The sequence below is a fragment of the Panulirus ornatus genome, chromosome 41, assembly GCF_036320965.1.
Source record: "Panulirus ornatus isolate Po-2019 chromosome 41, ASM3632096v1, whole genome shotgun sequence".
Lineage (NCBI taxonomy): Eukaryota > Metazoa > Arthropoda > Malacostraca > Decapoda > Palinuridae > Panulirus > Panulirus ornatus.
Window position 1 is genome coordinate 8,804,662 of NC_092264.1, and position 19,548 is coordinate 8,824,209.

At 39.7% G+C, this 19,548-nt stretch overlaps 1 protein-coding gene across 3 annotated transcripts in view; it reads left to right on the forward strand.

Annotated features, from left to right (window-relative positions):
- The window catches only part of LOC139761662 (protein Aster-B-like), a 293,330-nt gene that overhangs the window by 119,139 nt on the left and 154,643 nt on the right, over nucleotides 1–19,548 (forward strand). The window lies entirely within an intron of this gene.

Genomic DNA, 19,548 nt, shown 5'->3' on the forward strand with positions numbered 1-19,548 from the left:
ATACAGTGGGAGGGAGTCGCACGGCGGATAACAATGAAATTCGTTTACTCTATTCCTTGTTGGGTGAAGAAGAAAAATCGTACATACATTACGTACATGAAGGGTTACTTTTTATGTATATTCACCATTAGATTAGTTTTCATGTTGAAACATGATAAAGCATTTTTATCTTTACCAGCTCGGGTGGGGCGTTTAACCCTGTTTAATGGCAGAGGAAGTTTTGGGATATATAGTTTTTATGTTTTCGGTAGATGTTACCCTTTTTATGTTTTCGGTAGATGTTGCCCTTTTTATGTTTTCGATAGATGTTACCCTTTTTATGTTTTCGGTAGATGTTACCCTTTTTATGTTTTCGGTAGATGTTACCCTTTTTATGTTTTCGGTAGATGTTGCCCTTTTTATGTTTTCGATAGATGTTACCCTTTTTATGTTTTCGGTAGATGTTACCCTTTTTATGTTGTCGGTAGATGTTGCCCTTTTTATGTTTTCGATAGATGTTACCCTTTTTATGTTTTCGGTAGATGTTACCCATTTTATGTTTTCGGTAGATGTTACCCTTTTTATGTTTTCGATAGATGTTACCCTTTTTATGTTTTCGGTAGATGTTACCCTTTTTATGTTTTCGGTAGATGTTACCCTTTTTATGTTGTCGGTAGATGTTGCCCTTTTTATGTTTTCGGTAGATGTTACCCTTTTTATGTTTTCGGTAGATGTTACCCTTTTTATGTTTTCGGTAGATGTTACCCTTTTTATGTTTTCGGTAGATGTTACTTTTTTTATGTTTTCGGTAGATGTTACTCTTTTTATGTTTTCGGTAATGTTACCTTTTTTATGTTTTCGGTAGATGTTACTCTTTTTATGTTTTCGGTAGATGTTACCTTTTTTATGTTTTCGGTAGATGTTGCCCTTTTTATGTTTTCGGTAGATGTTACCCTTTTTATGTTTTCGATAGATGTTACCCTTTTTATGTTTTCGGTAGATGTTACCTTTTTTATGTTTTCGGTAGATGTTACCTTTTTTATGTTTTCGGTAGATGTTACCCTTTTTATGTTTTCGATAGATGTTACCCTTTTTATGTTTTCGGTAGATGTTGCCCTTTTTATGTTTTCGATAGATGTTACCTTTTTTATGTTTTCGGTAGATGTTACCCTTTTTAAGTTTTCGATAGATGTTACCCTTTTTATGTTTTCGGTAGATGTTACCCTTTTTATGTTTTCGGTAATGTTACCTTTTTTATGTTTTCGGTAGATGTTACCTTTTTATGTTTTCGGTAGATGTTACCTTTTTATGTTTTCGGTAGATGTTACCCTTTTTCATGGTATAATAAGATCGTTTTATTGGGTTAGGGAAGATGTGACTTTGCCGCACCTACTAATGATTTGGAGTGCCATGACGCCTCTTGTACATATATTTAGATCCGTTTGTTTCGTAACTCTAGGACAGCTTAAGTAAGCCATCATGACATCCACTTACCTTATCCAGGGTGATTAGATCAAACTCACTAAAATGCTCAGTGGAATCTTGAAGGTATCATTACACCTTTTTTTTTTGAATCAGCAAGGAAATAATGGTAACATTTCTCAACCATATTTTTCTGATAATACGAATATAATTCATCAGAAAGCAGGCTATCAGGTGGCTTATAGAAGTAACTGTTTTTTTTTTCAAAGACGTTGGACTTTATTTTTGATGTTTGATATACACAAATTTCATTGAAGAAAGAACCCAATCATGCCACATGCTGCTTACGGGCCTGAATAATGGAGGCTTTATTTAAGATTGTACAAGTTTCACTTCAACACACCGGGTATAGATTAAGGATGTGTATGTGTCAAGAGGATTTGTCCTCCGAACACCCTATGTTGTTCAGTGAACCAGTTACTTCATTATGGGAATAAACTTTGAAACATTTACTAGTACTCAAGCAATTGACGCCAAGTTGTGTTTTTCCTTGGAGACACCGTAACTTTATTATCATGACCACGTATTAGAGATGAACACTCCCAGCCTCTCCGCAGAAAAAAGAAATAGATTATTCGATTGTGTTCTTTGTTTGCACGACAGTAACTGCTATCATAAACGGTTTCAAAATTGCCCAACATCCTTTGTAGCCTTTTATGTAAGAATGAGCCTGAGGGCCACGAAGTGTCGCTGACCATGACGCATCCACCGGCCCCCCGGGGTCGAGGACTGAGGTTCGATACCTAGTTCAGTCAGTTAGCCCACACAATTAATCCAGCAGTTCATGCTACTCCAGGGCTGGTCATTATAGTGGATACCTGCCTTAGACACACACACACACACACACATATATATATATATATATATATATATATATATATATATATATATATATATATATATATATATATATATATATATTTTTTTTTTTTTTTTTTCTTTCATACTATTCGCCATTTCCCGCGTCAGCGAGGTAGCGTTAAGAACAGAGGACTGGGCCTCTGAGGAAACATCCTCATCCAGCCCCCTCCTCTCTTCCTTCCTTTGGAATAAAAAAAAAAAAGAGAGATGGGAAGATTTCCAGCCCCCCGCTCCCTTCCCTTTTAGTCGCCTTCTACGACACGCAGGGATTACGTGGGAAGTATTCTCTCTCCCCTATCCCCAGGGATAATATATATATATATATATATATATATATATATATATATATATATATATATATATATATATATATATATATATATATATACTATTCGCCATTTCCTGCGTTAGCGAGGTAGCGTTAAGAACAGAAGACTGGGCCTTTGAGGGAATATCCTCACCTGGCCCCCTTCTCTGTTTCTTCTTTTGGAAAATGAAGAAAAAAAAGAGAGGGAAGGATTTCCAGCCCCCCGCTCCCATATATATATATATATATATATATATATATATATATATATATATATATATATATATATATATATATATTGGGGGGTAAGTTTGAATGGAGCAAAACTGGAGGAAGTAAAGTGTTTTAGATATCTGGGAGTGGATCTGGCAGCGGATGGAACCATGGAAGCGGAAGTGGATCATAGGGTGGGGGAGGGGGCGAAAATCCTGGGAGCCTTGAAGAATGTGTAGAAGTCGAGAACATTATCTCGGAAAGCAAAAATGGGTATGTTTGAAGGAATAGTGGTTCCAACAATGTTGTATGGTTGCGAGGCGTGGGCTATGGATAGAGTTGTGCGCAGGAGGATGGATGTGCTGGAAATGAGATGTTTGAGGACAATATGTGGTGTGAGGTGGTTGGATCGAGTAAGTAACGTAAGTGTAAGAGAGATGTGTGGAAATAAAAAGAGCGTGGTTGAGAGAGTAGAAGAGGGTGTTTTGAAATGGTTTGGGCACATGGAGAGAATGAGTGAGGAAAGATTGACCAAGAGGATATATGTGTCGGAGGTGGAGGGAACGAGGAGAAGAGGGAGACCAAATTGTAGGTGGAAAGATGGAGTGAAAAAGATTTTGTGTGATCGGGGCCTGAACATGCAGGAGGGTGAAAGGAGGGCAAGGAATAGAGTGAATTGGATCGATGTGGTATACCGGGGTTGACGTGCTGTCAGTGGATTGAATCAGGGCATGTGAAGCGTCTGGGGTAAACCATGGAAAGCTGTGTACGTATGTATATTTGCGTGTGTGGGCGTATGTGTATACATGTGTATGGGGGTGGGTTGGGCCATTTCTTTCGTCTGTTTCCTTTGCGCTACCTCGCAAACGCGGGAGACAGCGACAAAGCAAAATATATATATATATATATATATATATATATATATATATATATATATATATATATATATATATATATATATATATATATATATTTTGTCGCTGGCTCCCGCGATTGCGAGGTAGCGCAAGGTAACAGACGAAAGAAATGGCCCAACCCACCCCCATACACATGTATATACATACACGTTCACACACGCAAATATACATACCCATACATCTCAATGTACACATATATATACACACACAGACACATACATATATACACATGCACAAATTCACACTGTCTTTATTCATTCCTATCGCCACCTCGTCACACATGGAATAACATCCCCCCTCCCCCCTCATGTGTGCGAGGTAGCGCTAGGATAAGACAACAAAGGCCCCATTCGTTCACACTCAGTCTCACACTCACCTCCCTAACAACCCCATCCATAAACAAATTAAACAACAATGGAGACATCACACACCCCTGCCGCAAACCTACATTCACTGAGAACCAATCACTTTCCTCTCTTCCTACACGTACACATGCCTTACATCCTCGATAAAAACTTTTCACTGCTTCTAACAACTTGCCTCCCACACCATATATTCTCAATACCTTCCACAGAGCACCTCTATCAACTCTATCATATGCCTTCTCCAGATCCATAAATGCTACATACAAATCCATTTGCTTTTCTAAGTATTTCTCACATACATTCTTTAAAGCAAACACCTGATCCACACATCCTCTACCACTTCTGAAACCACACTGCTCTTCCCCAATCTGATGCTCTGTACATGCCTTCACCCTCTCAATCAATACCCTCCCATATAATTTGCCAGGAATACTCAGCAAACTTATACCTCTGTAATTTGAGCACTCACTCTTATCCCCTTTGCTTTTGTACAATGGCACTATGCACGCATTCCGCCAATCCTCAGGCACCTCACCATGAGTCATACATACATTAAATAACCTTACCAACCAGTCAACAATACAGTCACCCCCTTTTTTAATAAATTCCACTGCAATACCATCCAAACCTGCTGCCTTGCCGGCTTTCATCTTCCGCAAAGCTTTTACTACCTCTTCTCTGTTTACCAACTCATTTTCCCAAACCCTCGCACTTTGCACACCACCTCGACCAAAACACCCTATATCTGCCACTCTATCATCAAACACATTCAACAAACCTTCAAAATACTCACTCCATCTCCTTCTCACATCACCACTACTTGTTATCACCTCCCCATTTGCGCCCTTCACTGAAGTTCCCATTTGCTCCCTTGTCTTACGCACTTTATTTACCTCCTTCCAGAACATCTTTTTATTCTCCCTAAAATTTAATGATACATACATTCATACAGATACATACATTCATACAGTCATACATACATTAACTAACCTTACCAACCAGTCAACAATACAGTCACCCCCATTTTTTAATAAATTCCACTACCATACCATCCACATTTGCTGCCTTGCCAGCTTTCATCTTCCGCAAAGCTTTTACTACCTCTTCTCTGTTTACCAAATCATTCTCGCTAACCCTCTCACTTTGCACACCACCTCGACCAAAACACCCTATATCTGCCACTCTATCATCAAACACATTCAACAAACCTTCAAAACACTCACTCCATCTCCTTCTCACCTCACCACTACTTGTTATCACCTCCCTATTAGCCACCTTCACTGATGTCCCCATTTGTTCCCTTGTCTTACACACTTTATTTACCTCCTTACAAAACATCTTTTTATTCTCCCTAAAATTTAATGATACTCACTCACCCCAACTCTCATTTGCCCTTTTTTTCACCTCTTGCACCTTTCTCTTGACCTCCTGTCTCTTTCTTTTATACGTCTCCCACTCAATTTCATTTTTTCCCTGCAAAAATCATCCAAATGCCTCTCTCTTCTCTTTCACTAATACTCTTACTTCTTCATCCTACCACTCACTACCCTTTCTAATCAACCCACCTCCCACTCTTCTCATGCCACAAGCATCTTTTGCGCAATGCATCACTGATTCCCTAAATACATCCCATTCCTCCCCCACTCCCCTTACTTCCATTGTTCTCACCTTTTTCCATTCTGTACTCAGTCTCTCCTGGTACTTCCTCACACAAGTCTCCTTCCCAAGCTCACTTACTCTCACCACCCTCTTCACCCCAACATTCACTCTTCTTTTCTGAAAACCCATACAAATCTTCACCTTAGCCTCCACAAGATAATGATCAGACATCCCTCCAGTTGCACCTCTCAGCACATTAACATCCAAAAGTCTCTCTTTCGCGCGCCTGTCAATTAACACGTAATCCAATAACGCTCTCTGGCCATCTCTCCTACTTACATAAGTATACTTATGTATATCTCGCTTTTTAAACCAGGTATTCCCAGTCATCAGTCCTTTTTCAGCACATAAATCTACAAGCTCTTCACCATTTCCATTTACAACACTGAACACCCCATGTGTACCAATTATTCCCTCAACTGCCACATTACTCACCTTTGCATTCAAATCACCCAACACTATAACCCGGTCTCGTGCATCAAAACCACTAACACACTCATTCAGCTGCTCCCAAAACACTTGCCTCTCATGATCTTTCTTCTCATGCCCAGGTGCATATGCACCAATAATCACCCATCTCTCTCGATCAACTTTCAGTTTTACCCATATTAATCGAGAATTTACTTTCTTACATTCTATCACATACTTCCACAACTCCTGTTTCAGGAGTAGTGCTACTCCTTCCCTTGCTCTTGTCCTCTCACTAACTCCTGACTTTACTCCCAAGACATTCCCAAACCACTCTTCCCCTTTACCCTTGAGCTTCGTTTCACTCAGAGCCAAAACATCCAGGTTCCTTTCCTCAAACATACTACCTATCTCTCCTTTTTTTCACATCTTGGTTACATCCACACACATTTAGGCACCCCACTCTGAGCCTTCGAGGAGGATGAGCACTCCCCGCGTGACTCCTTCTTCTGTTTCCCATTTTAGAAAGTTAAAAAAATACAAGGAGGGGAGGATTTCTGGCCCCCCGCTCCCGTCCCCTCTAGTCGCTTTCTACGACACGCGAGGAATGCGTGGGAAGTATTCTTTCACCCCTATCCCCAGGGATAATATACATATATATATATATACACATACACACACATACACGCACACACGCACATATACACACACACACACACACATACATATATATACATGTGAAAAATGTAAGAAACAATTTAGAAAACTGAAACTTCTAGCTTGAAATGAAATGAAAAAATGAATGTCACATAATGGTTCAACCTCTGGCTATGGAAAGGAAATATATATATTTCCTTATTTCACACACCCATATATATATATATATATATATATATATATATATATATATATATATATATATATATATATATATATGGGTGTGTGATGTCTCCATGGTTGTTTAATTTGTTTATGGATGGGGTTGTTAGGTAGGTGAATGCAAGAGTTTTGGAAAGAGGGGCAAGTATGCAGTCCTTTGGGGATGAGAAAGCTTGGGAAGTGAGTCAGTTGTTGTTCGCTGATGATACATCGCTGGTGGCTGATTCATGTGAGAAACTCCAGAAGCTGGTGACTGAGTTTGGTAAAGTGTGTGAAAGAAGAAAGTTAAGAGTAAATGTGAATATGAGCAAGGTTATTAACTACAGTAGGGTTGAGGATCAAGTCAATTGGGAGGTAAGTTTGAATGGAGAAAAACTGGAGGAAGTAAAGTGTTTTAGATATCTGGGAGTGGATCTGGCAGCGGATGGAACCATGGAAGCGGAAGTGAATCATAGGGTGGGGGAGGGGGTGAAAATCCAGGGAGTCTTGAAGAATGTGTGGAAGTCGAGAACATTATCTCGGAAAGCAAAAATGGCTATGTTTGAAGAAATAGTGGTTCCAACAATGTTGTATGGTTGCAAGGCGTGGGCTATGGATAGAGTTGTGCGCAGGACGGTGGATGTGCAGGAAATGAGATGTTTGAGGACAATATGTGGTGTGAGGTGGTTTGATCGAGTAAGTAATGTAAGGGTAAGAGAGATGTGTGGAAATAAAAAGAGCGTGGTTGAGAGAGCAGAAGAGGGTGTTTTGAAATGGTTTGGGCACATGGAGAGAATGAGTGAGGAAAGATTGACAAAGAGGATATATGTGTCGGAGGTGGAGGGGACGAGGAGAAGGGGAGACCAAATTGGAGGTGGAAATATGGAGTGAAAAAGATTTTGAGTGATCGGGGCCTGAACATGCAGGAGGGTGAAAGGCGGGAAAGGAATAGAGTGAATTGGATCGATGTGGTATACCGGGGTCGACGTGCTGTCAATGGATTGAATCAGGGCATGTGAAACGTCTTGGGTAAACCATGGAAAGTTTTGTGGGGCCTGGATGTGGATGGGGAGCTGTGGTTTCGGGCATTATTACGTGACAGCTGGAGACTGAGTGTGAGCGAATGGGGCCTTTGTTGTCTTTTCCTAGCGCTACCTCGCACACATTAGGGGGGAGGGGGATGTTATTCCATGTGTGGCGAGGTGGCGATGCGAATAAATAAAGGCAGACAGTATGAATTATGTACATGTGTATATATGTATATGTCTGTGTGTGTATATATATATGTGTACATTGAGATGTATAGGTATGTATATTTGCGTGTGTAGACGTGTATGTATACACATGTGTATGGGGGTGGGTTGGGCCATTTCTTTCGTCTGTTTCCTTGCGCTACCTCGCAAACGCGGGAGACAGCGACAAAGCAAAATAAATAAATGAATATATTTATGTATATATATATATATATATATATATATATATATATATATATATATATATATATATATATATGCATATATATATGCATATATATGCATATATATATATATTTTTTTTTTTTTTTTCCAAAAGAAGGAACAGAGAAGAGGTCCAGGTGAGGATATTCCCTCAAAGGCCCAGTCCTCTGTTCTTAACGCTACCTCGCTATCGCGGGAAATAGCGAATAGTATGAAAAAAAAAAAAAAAAAAAATATATATATATATATATATATATATATATATATATATATATATATATATATATATATATATATATATATATATATATTATCCCTTGGGATAGGGGAGAAAGAATACTTCCCACGTATTCCCTGCGTTTCGTAGAAGGCGACTAAAAGGGGAGAGAATTAATTCGATGCTCGACTCTTTCCCCCAACTTCTATGATTTTTTCTGTCACAAGCACCCTTGTCATGTACCAAACCACTCAGGAGCATTGACCTTTATGGCCCTCCTCCTCCTCCATATATTATCTCTTGCCGTTCTGTGGACGATGTTTCTTAAGTCTCTTTTTAGGTTATTTAAACAGGGACCATTCGTCGAGTGTCTTGACTAATTTGATACTGTTGAGTGTTTGTTTTTGCCTCCCAGAAATGTGAGTCCTTTAGATTCTGCTCACGCATTAGCGATGGTCATTTGAATGCTGATCACTATCTTGCTGAGGGTAATCGTAGGTCTTAAAAGAAAAATAGTCCGTTTAAGGTTGGTCATTGGTGATGTGAAAAAAAAAATAGCTATATTCCATGAGTATTTACGTAAAAGGAATCTGAAATTTTTAAAATAATGTTCATCCTAGTAATACTACCTACCTTTGCTCTTGGAAAAAGATACATTGCTATTTTGAAACACTAATCATGCGTCGGCCAATGTTACCATAAGAATTAACATGATTGTTGTACATAATTTAGTAGTAAGAGTATCAGCCAAGTAGCCTTCGTTTTTGATAATGGGAAAAACATGTTGAATGTATAAGAAACTTGCCTTATAATGTGCAAGTCTAGGGATGACGTTTGGCGTCATTGCTTGTATTAGCCTGTATGAGGGTATCATTTTAAGACAAATAGCTATAAACTTTGTATCGGTAGATGGCAGATAGCTATAATCTTCTTATCTGTAATGGGAAGGTAGCCATGAACTACACTGTGTGTTAAGCAGCTTTGTATGACTAATCAGATGTATTTATGTCATGATGACTAAGGAAGATGCTTAGATTGTACTCGAAGTATTAGAATAGGAAAAAAAAAAGAAACAAATGATAGCAAGTTTGTGTGATGGTGAAGATTAGGTAATTTATTCAAGAACATGGTTCTCTCCTCCCACAAGAGGTCAAGAGCTAGGCTACCTCTCCACCTATAGGGTCTGAAAGCACTTTGTCTCTTTATATGTCTTTCTCAATAACGGCTGAACTTTCAACATTCGTCGTAACCATCTCCATTCCATTGTGCCCTTCTCTTCAGTTAAGAGCTAAAAAAAAACGCTAGATATGTTCTGTTTTGGAGATGATTCAGCAGCGCGTTAAATATAAGCAGCTTTACAAAGTATGACTTTCACGTTAAGGTCATCGATGTTTAAATGTCGGAGAAAAGTTATATGCACTCGATCTGAAATACTGCAGATAGAGATTGATTGATTCAAAGTAAGTAGGTTATACACCTGATCTTGGACATTTTGTCTTAGCTGACGCGATTTTGGTCGACCTAGATCAAAATTGGTTTAGAATTATCCCTTGTCTCACCCTTTATCATCAAAAGTGACTGAAACGGTGAAGATAATGCACCTCAGACTTGTTATAATCGCTATTTCTGTTGATCTTTTCGGACGGCGCTTACATTGACCTTTACCTGGGCTGAAGGCCACAGAGGTTGGAAGTCTTGGGATCACTAGTGGCCGAGTTATTGAGAAACCTTCCAAGTTTTCTGTGGCCAGAGGTGTGTTTATTCGCAAGACTTATTGCAAACGATCACTGCCACTGGAGATTACTTCAGAACAAACCTTGGCCTTATCTTGAATCGGGGTTACTGATAAAACGTCCATCACCATATCTTATGAAGATATGGTTGGGTTTTATTCAAGTATACACCTACTTTAGGCCCAATGTCTTATATGGATTTGATCATAGTTCATCGTGGCCGGTTCCTAAGGTAGAATTTAAGTGTTATAGCAAAAGTGTTTACTTGTAGTCAAGGTGAGGGTTGATGTCAAGGTCATCATCCAAGGTATTCACTCTCAGTCATGGTAGGCGTCCATGATATCCAACAGAAGTCAAGCTTTGCATCCATGGCCATGGTAAGACCGTATTCTCTTAAAATCCGGACTAATATGAATGATATTCACTTAACGCCGCAATCCATGCTGTCCACTTAAGTATCTAGGATTCGTAAGTCCACCATATATATATATATATATATATATATATATATATATATATATATATATATATAAATATATATATATATATATATATATATATATATATATATATATATATATATATATATATATATATATATATATATATATATGCCTTAATTTATTCCCATCGCCACCTCGCCACACATGGAATAACAACCCCCTCCTCCCTCATGTGTTATGTGCGAGGTAGCGCTAGGAAAAGACAACAAAGGCCCCATTCGTTCACACTCATTCTCTAGCTGTCTTGTAATAATGCACCGAAACCACAGTTCCATGGTTTACCCCAGACGCTTCACATACCCTGATTCAATCCATTGACAGCACGTCGACCCCGGTATACCACATCGTTCCAATTCACTCTATTCCTTGCATGCTTTTCACCCTCCTGCATGTTCAGGCCCCGATCACTCAAAATCTTTTTCACTCTATCTTTCCACCTCCACTTTGGTCTCCCACTTCTCCTCGTTCCCTCCACCTCTTACACATATATCCTCTTTGTCAATCTTTCCTCACTCATTCTCTCCATGTGACCCAACCATTTCAAAACACCCTCTTCTGCTCTCTCCGCCACACTCTTTTTATTACCACACATCTCTCTTACCCTATTATTACTAACTCGATCAAACCACCTCACACCACATATTGTCCTCAAACATCTCATTTCCAGCACATCCACCCTCCTACGCACAACTCTATCCATAGCCCACGCCTCGCAACCATACAAAATTGTTGGAACCACTATTCCTTCAAATATACCCATTTTTGCTTTCCGAGATAAAGTTCTCGACTTCCACACATTCTTCAAGGCTCCCAAAATTTTTGCCCCCTTCCCCACCCTATGATTCACTTCCGCTTCCATGGATCCATCCCCTGCCAAATCCACTCCCAGGTACCTAAAACAATTCACTTCCTCTAGTTTTTCTTCATTCAAACTTACCTCTCAATTGACTTGACCCTCAACCCTACTGTGTCTAATAATCTTGCTCTTATTCACATTTACTTTCATCTTTCTTCTCTCACACACTTTACCAAACTCAGTCACCAGCTTCTGCAGTTTCTCACATGAATCGGCCACCAGCGCTGTATCATCAGCGAACAACAACTGACTCACTTCCCAAGCTCTCTCATCCACAACTGACTGCATACTTGCCCCTCTTTCCAAAACTCTTGCATTCACCTCCCTAACAACCCCATCCATAAACAAATTAAACAGCCATGGAGACATCACACAACCCTGCCGCAAACCTACATTCACTGAGAACCATTCACTTTCCTCGCTTCCTACACGTACACATGCCTTACATCCTCGATAAAAACTTTTCACTGCTCCTAACAACTTGCCTCCCGCACCATATATTCTTAATACCTTCCACAGAGCATCTCTATCAAGTCTACCATATGCCTTCTCTAGATCCATAAATGCTACATACAAATCCATTTGCTTTTCTAAGTATTTCTCACATACATTCTTCAAAGCAAACACCTGATCCACACACCCTCTACCACTTCTGAAACCACACTGCTCTTCCCCAATCTGATGCTCTGTACATGCCTTCACCCTCTCAATCAATACCCTCACATATATTTCACCAGGAATACTCAACAGGCTTATACCTCTGTAATTTGAGCGCTCACTCTTATCCCCTTTACCTTTATACAATGGCACTATGCACGCATTCCACCAATCCTCAGGCACCTCACCATGAATTATACATACATTGAATAACCTTACCAACCAGTCAACAATACAGTCACCCCCTTTTTTAATAAATTTCACTGCAATACCATCCAAACCCGCTGCCTTTTTGGCTCTCATCTTCTGCAAAGCTTTTACTACCTCTTCTCTGTTTACCAAATCATTTTCCCTAACCTTTTCACTTTGCACACCACCTTGACCAATACACCCTATATCTGCCACTTTATCATCAAACACATTCAACAAACCTTCAAGATACTCACTCAGTCTTCTCACATCACCACTACTTGTTATCACCTCCCCATTAGCCCCCTTCACTGAAGTTCCCATTTGTTCCCTTGTCTTATGCACTGTATTTACCACCTTCCAAAACATCTTTTTATCCTCCCTAAAATTTAATGATACTCTCTCACCCCAACTCTCATTTGCCCTCTTTTTCACCTCCTGCACCCTTCTCTTGACCTCCTGCCTCTTTCTTTTATACATCTCCCAGTCATTTGCATTATTTCCCTGCATATATATATATATATATATATATATATATATATATATATATATATATATATATATATATATATATATTCTTTCTTTCGTACTATTCGTCATTTCCCGCATTAGCGAGTTAGCGTTATGAACAGAGGACGGGGCCTTAGAGGGAATATCCTCACCTGGCCCCCTTCTCTGTTCCTTCTTTTGAAAATAAAAAAAAAAAAAAAACGAGAGGGGAGGATTTCCGGCCACCTGCTCCCTCCCCTTTTAGTCGCCTTCTACGACACGCAGGGAATACGTGGGAAGTATTCTTTCTCCCCTATCCCCAGGGATACCTATATATATATATATATATATATATATATATATATATATATATATATATATATATATATATATATATATATATATATATATATCCGAGTTCATTGGTTTGACCTACATCTACTTTACACATTTACTACTCTCATTAAACTCACGCACACGGTCAGACAAGGAGTGAACCAGACAAAGTAGAACACGTCTTTATTGCAACATTTTTCAGACTAGAACAGATATAGAAGGTACCATGTTGGGTGGAATGATAAGTTACTTTTAGGAGTCAAGGAATCGTAAAAACCTGCAGATAAGAACGGATGAGTGGTATACAAAGGATAGCAAAGTGTTTTCTCTGAATGTATGGACAAAATGTGGTAGCTGTAATGGTAAACAAGTGGAGAAACTGGTTGCCTCTGATCTATAAGTCAGGTTAGTACTGCTTTATGGAATCTGTGCCTCTACTTATAGGGAAACAGATGAACGTGAAAAAGGAAGTATACACACAATGGGAGTGATAATATAAAGAAATCAAAAGCATGGAGAAAATGAGTAAAATCTAGGTAAACTTCACGGATGAGAGCGCAAGACATGGACAATGGTGAAACGCTCAAAATTAAATTTTGGAGAACATGTGAAGACAAACGAACAACTGTAAACAAAATAAATAACAATACTACATGAATCTAGGCAACACAAAAGAAAACTACTGTTACAAGTAGTGAATGGTAAGAGGGAAATGCTCTTTGAACTTGACAAACGTAGCCATATCATAGGTAAAATAACAAGAGAGGTCTGACAAGACTGGAGTAAAGTGAGAGAGAACTGGTTCATAGGCTTTCAACACTATATATATATATATATATATATATATATATATATATATATATATATATATATATATATATATGTGTATGTATATATTATTTATTTTTATTTATATATTCATCTATTTTGCTTTGTTGCTGTCTCACGCGTTAGCAAGGTAGTGCAATGAAACAGACGAAAGAAAGGCCCAAACCCACCCACATGCACATGTATGTACATACACGTCCACACACGCACATAATACATACCTATACATTTCAACGTATACATATATATTCATACACAGACATATACATATATACACATGTACATAATTCATACTTGCTGCCTTTATTCATTCTTGTCGCCACCCCGCCACACATGAAATGACACCCCCTTCCCACTACATGCGCGCGAGGTTGCGCTAGAAAAAGACAACAAAGGCCACATTCATTTACACTCAGTCTCTAGCTGTCGTGTATAATGCACCGAAACCACAGCTCCCTTTCCACATCCAGGCCCCACAAAACTTTCCATGGTTTACCGCAGACGCTTCACATGCCCCGGTTCAATCCATTGACAGCACGTCGACCCCGGTATACCACATCATTCCAATTCACTCTCTTCCTTCCACGCCTTTCACCCTCCTGCATGTTTAGGACCCGATCACTCAAAATCTTTTTCACTCCATCCTTCAGTCTCCAATTTGGTCTCCCACTTCTCGGTTCCCCCACCTCTGACACATATATCCTCTTTGTCAATCTTTCCTCCTCATTCTGTCCATGTGACCAAACCATTTCAAAACACCCTCTTCTGTTCTCTAAACCACACTCTTTTTATTACCACACATTTCTCTTACCCTTTCAATGCTTACTCGATCAAACCACCTCACACCACTTATTGTCCTCAAACATCTCATTTCCAACACATCCACCCTCCTCCGCACAACTCTATCTATAGTCCATGCCTCGCAATCATATAACATTGTTGGTACCACTACTCCTTCAAACATACCCATTTTTGCTTTCAGAGATAATGTTCTCGCCTTCCACACATTTTTCAACACTCCCAGAACTTTCACCCCCTACCCCACCCTGTGATTCACTTCTGCTTTTATGGCTCCGTCCACTGCCAAATCCACTCTCAGATATCTAATACACTTCACTTCCTCCAGGTTTTCTCCATTCAAACTTACCTCCCAACTGACTTGTCCCTCAACCCTACTGTACCTAATAACCTTGCTTTTATTCACGATTACTCTCAGCTTTCTTCCTTCACACACTTTAGCAAACTCAGTCACCAGCTTCTGCAGTTTCTCACCGGAATCAGCCACCAGCGCTGTATCATGAGTGAACAACAGCTGACTTACTTCGCAAGTCCTCTCATCCACAACAGACTGCATACTTGCACCTCTGTCCAAAACTCTTGCATTCACCTCCATAACAACCCCATCCATAAACAAATTAAACAACCATGGAGACATCACGCACCCCTGCCGCAAACCGACTTTCATTGAGAACCAGTCACTTTCCTCTCTTCCTACTCATACACATGCCTTACATCCTCAATAAAAACTTGTCACTGCTTCTAGCAATTTGCCTCCCACACCATATATTCTTAATACCTTCCACAGAGCATCTCTATCAACTCTATCATTCTATCATATGCTTTCTCCAGATCCATAAATGCTACATGCAAATCCATATGTTTTTCTAAGTATTTCTCACATACATTCTTCAAAGCAAACACCTGATTCACACGTCCTCTACCACTTTTGAAACCACATTGCTCTTCCCCCCCCAATCTGATGCTCTGTACATGCTTTCACCCTCTCAATCAATACCCTCCCATATAATTTCCCAGGAATACTCAAATGACTATTCGAATACTATGTGCTTGAATACCCTTCGTCTCAAGTTGGTGAGCAAGACCGGTGTAGACCCTGTTGCTCACCAACGTGAGATGAATGGTGTTTGAGTACATAGTATTCGAATAGTCATTTCCCTATTAGGGGCGATCATAGCCTACTGGTAGTGCTCCTGCCTATTGCACAAGGGCCCCGGGTTCGATCCTGGCTGTTGGAGGTTTGTATATTATCTTGGAAAGCAAAAATGGGTATGTTTGAAGGAATAGTGGTTCCAACAACGATGCATGGTTGTGAGGCGTGAGGTATGGATAGAGTTGTGCGCATGAGGGTGGATGTGCTAGAAATGAGATGTTTGAGGACAATATGTGGTCTGAGGTGGTTTGAACGAGTAAGTAATGTTAGGGTAAGAGAGATGTGTGGAAATAAAAAGAGTGTGGTTGAGAGAGCAGAAGAGGGTATTTTGAAATGGTTTGGTCACATAGAGAGAATGAGTGAGGAAAGATTGACCAAAAGGATATATGTGTCAGAGGTGGAGGGAACGAGGAGAAGTGGGAGACCAAATTGGAGGTGGAAAGATGGAGTGAAAAAGATTTTGAGTGATCGGGGCCTAAACATGCAGGAGGGTGAAAGGCGTGCAAGGAATAGAGTGAGTTGGAATGATGTGGTATACCGGGGTTGACGTGCTGTCAATGGATTGAGCCAGGGCATGTGAAGTGTCTAGGGTAAACCATGGGAAGTTTTGTGGGGCCTGGATGTGGAAAGGGAGCTGTGGTTTCGGTGCATTATTACATGACAGCTAGAGACTGAGTGTGAACGAATAGGGCCTTTGTTGTCTTTTCCTAGCGCTACCTCGCACACGTGAGGGGGGAGGAGGTTGTTATTCCGTGTGTGGCGGAGTGGCGATGGGAATGAATAAAGGCAGACTGTATGAATTGTGTACATGTGTATATATGTATATGTCTGTATGTGTATATATATGTGTACATTGAGATGTATAGGTATGTATATTTGCGTGTGTGGACGTGTATGTTTATACATGTGTATGTGGGTGGGTTGGGCCATTCTTTCGTCTGTTTCCTTGCGCTACCTTGCTAACGTGGGAGACAGCGACAAAGCAAAATAAATAAAATAAATAGATATATACATATATAAACGCCTACACATGCACGTATACATTTCAACGTATACATGCATATACAGACATATACACATGTACACACTCACACTTGCTGCCTTGATCGTCGTTTCCTGCGTCAGCAAGGTAGCGCCAGGAAACAAATGAAGTGGGTGCTTTTATTGGTTGTTAGATTAGTGTAACTGAGGGACAGAAAAACACGTCTATCAACAGCACTGTATTGGTTAAACTATGTAAAGTGAAATAGCCCAGGGGCATTGAGCCACTGGAGGTCCAGGATTTTAGTGGGTAAGAATATGTCAGTTGGCATAGGTTGAGAAATGTAAGTCTTGGCACTGAATCCTCGGTGCTGGTGAAGATGGACATTATAGATGAGGCACCTTAAGGATATCTGCCAAGAAGATGAAATGTCAGAAGTTACTTAGGGCAAATCTACCGACAGAGGAGGAGGTGCCCTCAGGATGGCTCAAGTCTCATTACTAAGACTTCAGTTACTGGTGTGTGGTAAACTTGTCTAGAGTGAGCCAGTTGCCTGATTGCCCACCTGCAAACTAACGAACGAATGAAAGTATGGACAGGAAAGCCCTTCCAAGGAAGGGCAGAAAGAAAGGGAGCTGGGAAATAAAATTACTTTGGAGGAAGAGAATTTTAGTGGAAGAGAAAGAACCAGGGCTTGACCCAGCTTGCATTGGTTGTGTGGGAATTTGGCTGAGGACATGACAGGATGCAAGGAAGTGGAAGGGGTGTCAGATGAGATTTTTTTTTCAAGAATTAGTGGGGCACGATCAGATGAGGGGGTGAGGTGCATAGGGAAAAAATAAGAGTGGATGTTCATTTTACAAAGAGGCCCTTGTTTCTTCGGTCTATTGCTTCCAGGAAACTGGTAAGCAAGGCATGGTAGGCTTGTAGATGGTTTATTTGTCTCTCCGAGTGTTCTTAGATATATATTTACAGGCAGCAACTTTGTTCACAGTTGTAAGGATTTGGCTAATATGAAATTGTGACATTTGGTGTTAAAATATCCAGTGCAGTACCATCTCTTCACCTAGAATAGGAACTTAGTAGTTTTCCCTTTTGAGTGATTATGTGTGTGTGTGTGTGTGTGTGTGTGTGTGTGTGTGTCTTGTTTTCATTATTTTTGTGTAATTAACATTTGTACAGTCTGGGGAGGGATTTGTATGTACAATCTTGCAGCCCAATTTTTGGGACCTTAACATTTTTTTCCATACTTTTAGCACTCTCAGTTTCATCACACAGCATATTCGATTCATCCATTACTCTAATATTGTAAGATTACTTGTATACATATTTTCAAACAAGTATTTTGCTCATATGCTTCGTATGGCCTGTTGCTGATCTGTGTTTGCATATGATAAAGAACTGTTGTTCTCTGTAAACATTGTCAAACCAGTTTGGAAATTTGACGGTTGTAATTAGGTCTCTCCTCAGCCTTTGCTTTTCAAATGTGGCTAAGATTTAAGGCCTCTTCCCAATTTACTTTGCCTCCTTTCTTTCAGGTACCAGTTTTGTTGCCCTCCTGTGGACTTCCTTTAATTGTTCATTGTGCTTCTTGAAGTGCATTAAAAATGTTTAAGAAGCACTTCTGTATGTTGTCAACATTCAGAGTTTCATAACTCAGTTTTTTCCATTCATCATCTACTCCTGTATTATTAAAGTACTTTTTTACTGTGTGTGTGTGTGTGTGTGTGTGTGTGTGTGTGTGTGTGTGTGTGTGCATGTGTAATGGGAGGAAGTTTTATGCTTGTGTTACCTTGTGTTGCATCTTTATATGTATCATGTCACTCCTGCACACATACACACACACACATTAAAGAAGTACTCTTACATTACAGGTGTTGTACATGGATAGAATAAAGTTATGAGGTAGTAGATGTGGACAACATACAGAAGCACTTCTCTGGTTATGTTACTTCACTGTTACAGTGTGATTACTATTAGTATGTTGCAGGGAGGGAGATTTACACTCATGTTGGCCTGTTTCTTAACCTTGTACATATGTGCCTTGTCTTTACTCCTGCTCAAGTATGCACATGACATTCAAGAAGGAACCTTTGATGTGTTCTCTGCTCCCAGTTTACATGATTGTTTGAAAATCCCATTTTTACATCTCTGTGTGAAAGAATGTTCACAGCTGTCTATAAACATAGTCCATCCACTCATTGTTTTCCCTTGAGCTAGTAGTCACTCATAAAAATCCAGAAGATTGTCCTTCATAACCTCTTTTCATTTGACACATGCTCTCGTGTAAGTTTGTTCTCT